The sequence below is a fragment of the Pyricularia oryzae genome, chromosome 4 (assembly GCF_000002495.2).
Source record: "Pyricularia oryzae 70-15 chromosome 4, whole genome shotgun sequence".
Lineage (NCBI taxonomy): Eukaryota > Fungi > Ascomycota > Sordariomycetes > Magnaporthales > Pyriculariaceae > Pyricularia > Pyricularia oryzae.
Genome location: NC_017851.1, coordinates 5,160,098 through 5,164,711, shown reverse-complemented (window position 1 = coordinate 5,164,711; position 4,614 = coordinate 5,160,098).

Sequence of the window (4,614 nt, the reverse complement as noted above, 5' to 3'; positions counted from 1 at the left end):
GCCGCGAATGAATTTCCGAAAAACTAATTTGTATGGGTTTTTGAAAAAACACCCTCATTTGCATACAAACCATCTCTGGGTTTGCATTTAAACGTTGACTTGGTGAAATTTTCAACCCGGTACAGGGTAGCTGACTCGCAGGTGCAGGGTGGGTATTAAACCCGGTACAGGGTAGCTAACCCCACTCGCTGACCTTTAAATTGCATTCCTGCATTAACAAAGTAACGGAATTCCACCATTCCCCACTCCACTTCGGCACTAAATAAAATTGGCTATATACAAATAAAAGTGGGCTTATTACATGCAAAATAATGCATATAATTAACAGTTTTTTTAAAATTTAATATTGTAAACCATTATATTTAATAAAATATATTTCGGAATTTTCCTATTAATGGAAATGGGTAGCAATTTTTTATAATAAAATCGTTTAATTGTTTGTAATCCACGCATAATTGTAATTTTCTGTTTTTTTTTGGTACGAAAAGGATTGGGTATCCTGCTGGTAATATTAATAATTTAATATAATTTTTTTTAAAATTTTTTGCGAAATATTCGTTTAATATTTCCATTTATATTGGGTTTAAACCGTATATTTTGTGGAATTTGGGTTGTATTTTTTTTAATAGTATTTTGTAATCGAACGAATTATATTCGGGTAATTTTATTTCGAATTCGGGGTTAAATAATCGTTTATATATCCGATATTTGGCCGGAATATTATCAATTAATATGGTAAAATTCGATCGTTTTTCGTTTATGGATAATTGCGATTTTTCCAATATTAATTCCAAACGTAGTTTGTTTTTCCTTAATAACGTTATAATTTTTTGTTAATTTCGTTTTTATATTTTACGTTCGTTGCGTAAAATCCGTTTTTCGAATTTTTTTTTAAAAATTAACGGCTTTTCCCATTGGATTTGGCCGGTTATCCAATTTATCCGGGGGTTGTTTTTTTTAAACTAAGAAATTCCTAATATTACGTTTTTATCCCTTATTTCCGTAATATTTAAAATAATTTGTTTTTTTTATTTATAATTTTCCATTCAAAAATATACGGTTTTTATTTCGATAATACCGTTCCCGTATAAAATTGCCTTTTTTCCACGGTTTGCAACTGGTTTAATTTTTTTTTATTACCAAAATATTCGTCGTTTCGTTATAATTTTTGGTAAAATATAATTATTTTATATTCCATTATCGAAAAATATTTGTATAAATTTACCATCGAATCGTATATCGAAAAATATATATTTATATATTATTATAATATTTTATATAACGTTTAAAGTTTTTTGTTCCGTTTCTATTATCGCCGTTCGGTGCCCTGTACCGTTTAGCTGTTTTAATTTTTTAATTTGCTGGATTCGCGTCGTGGGTCCTTTTTTTTTATTTTTGGATATACGGTTATTTTTCGTTTCGATTAGGTTAAATGGGTGTTTTATTAATACGGGTATTTTGCGTACGTTTATAATTTCCTCGTTATTTTATACGTTGGGGTTTTATACAATTTTGGTTATTGGTGCAAATCCTGGTTGCCGTAATTTTTATTTGTACCAGGCCTGGGTTTTACCTAATATATATATTTTATATACGTTTCGGGTGCATTTATATTATAAAAATTGTTTTTGGTTGCAATACGTTATAAAATAATTGTCGTTAAACGTAAAAATTACGGTTGGTTTAATATTAAATTTTATTTTAATTTTCCAATTTGGTAGGTCGGTTATAATATATATTTTGTAAATATCTGTTATTTTACGTCGTCGTGGGAAAAAATTGTGGATTATTTTCCTATTTAAATGGAATTTATAATTGTTTCGGAAATATTTTGCCCAAAAGATTTTTGCGTGTTAAAAATATTTGGTATTTAAAATTGGGTGGTTTTTAAAAATTGCATTAATTGGTTCCGTAAAATGTCGGATTTGCGTTTGCAATAATAACCCGGGAAATTATATTAATTGGTCGTTTCGGTATAAATTAATATGTTTTTTTTATATATATAGGGGCTATTTTCCTTTATTACGTTATATTGGTTTAAAAATATAATTTTTTCCTCGCTGGATTTTTTTTTAAATCTTCGTTTAATTTTTATATTAAAAATTAATTGGTTGTTTTAATATAGTGGGTTTGTTCCAAAAATTCTTTATTTAATTTTCCTAAAATGTCCGAATCCGTAAATTCGGGTAATTGGGTCTTCCGTCGATATAAATTTATTGGTTATTTTATCCCTATAAATATTCGGTTTTTTATTATTAAAATTTAAATATCTCGGGGTTTTTATAGGTACCGGCCTGCGTCGATTTTAAAATTATTATAGGTTATATAATTACTATTATAACAGGTAATTTAATTCATTATATTATATTAATTAGGCCGTAATTGTTAATAATTAGTGGTATTAAATTTTCGTGGTTTTTCGGTTTTGACCCTAAAATCAGGGATATTTTCCTGGTTTCTCGGGCAATTTTTGGCGATATACCCTATTTTATTACATTTAAAATATTTACCATTTTTGGGGTTTTTACGGGGTTTTTTATATTATATAATATTAAAATCCATAGGTTTATTATGGGTATTATAAATTATATTATAGGTTTGGGGCGTTATATAACGGGGTTATTACCATTTATTATTATCTTTATAATATATGGGTTAAAAATATTGGTATTTGCGTCCCGTATTAATTTATCGAATCGAAATAACAAATATTCGTTGTCCGTTTTATTTTTCCTATCGGCGTTCGTAAATCCAATTATTAAATTTAATGGCAAATTCGACGTATTTGAGGAAATTTTCGGGTCGGTCGAATTTGGATATTTTATTTTTTATTTTTAATTTTAATTTTTGGTAAAATTAGAGGATTTTGGTATTTTCGGTTATATTTAATTTTATTATTAATTTTTTAAACTCGGTTATATAAACGGAGGTTAATTTAATTTACCGTAAATTGGCCAAATTTTGTTCGGTTTATCGTTTTTTATCGGGTTTTTAAAATAAAAAACGGAAAATGCGTTTATATTTTGCGAAAATTGAAAAAATGTCGGTAATTTTTTAACGTCGTTTTTCGGGGGATATATTAAACCATTTTTGCAGTAAAAATTCGAACCAAAACAAAACTCGTTTTCGGAAAAAAATGGCCGCGTAAACCACCTTTTTTATTTTATTGCGGAAAATTTTTAAATGGAATATTTAATAAATACGTATTTATATAAAATATTTTTTAAATTGTCCAAATATATTATCGAATATAATTGGGGGGTTAAATTTAAATTTTTCGCGCCTATTAAAAAAAATTAAAATAACGTTAATATTGGTTCGGAAAACCTGGAATTCCTTTTGGAATTGAATTGCGCGGAACGTTTATTTGTAAAATTTTTGGTTAATTTAAATAATTTATTTACGGAGCTGGTTTTTTTCGTTTTTATTATTATTATTATCCTTGGGCCGAACAGGGGTTTTTTGGGCCGTTTTGTTACTCGTAACCGGGGTATTGGAAATGTTATTTTTAAAAAATTGGGAAAATATATTGTTGGTAATATTGTTCGGTATATTTTAAAGCAAAATATTAAACAAAAGCAATTAAAATGTTATAATTAAAATATCGGGTAACCTGTTTTTATAATAAAATATAATGGGTTAAAGCAATTAAACGTTTAATTGGGTAATTGGGGTTTTTAATAATTGGGGGTGAAATTATAATCGTTTTTAAATAAATCTTAAAATTAACTAAAATTTAATTGCTGCTAAATAATCCTAAAATCGAATTTATTTATATAATAATAAACGTGTTTTATATAAATTATATTCCAAATGTGATTTTTTTTAATTTGTTTAATTTGTAATTTTCAATTGAGATTTTACAAATTATAAAAATCCATTTCCTTGGCCGTTACGTGAGATTTCGTGGCCTGGCCTTTAGGTAATCGTTATTTTGCCGGTCGGTATTTTTTTGGGCGAATGTCGTTAAAAGGGGTGTGACCCCACCTGGCCTCTCTGGTACCGGCCCAATTGTCTGGTCGTAACACCCTGGTAGTTCTGGCCATTATTGATTGGGAATACAGCGGATTCTTTCTGCTAGAGTTTGAGAGACCGTTTTACAGACGACGTGATCCATCTATTGCGCTACCGGATAACGTGGACGATATGGAAATCCTGTTGATAATTATGGCTTTGAAAAAGGAAACCTAGTGGTTTTTTATCCGGCAAAAATGTCGATAAACTCCCCTCTAGTTCATTTCTGATCAACCAATTCAAACAAGGTCAAATGGCACCTGCTTTGTTACTAATAGCTACAGCAATAGTGAATAGTCCTCATGTTGTCCGTGTAATCGCCGGGATGATTATAAGTCAAGTAGTAGTAGTAGTAGTAGTAGTATTAGTTAACGCCGGGCTCGGCCCGGCTTGTTAGCCGGCCGTTAGCAACCTCCCGAGGGGTATCTCGGCGCGCGTTCTATCTTCTTTATTTACACAGGGGGAAAACAAGGAGGGCAGAGGCGGATCGTGCCTGACCGGGTTCGGGCCCGGTCCTGCTTAGGGGGTTAGTTCACTGACGCGACCCCGTGCCTAAGGTGCACGGAGGGTTCGTCTGACGGCTTGTGCCGTGAAGTGTGG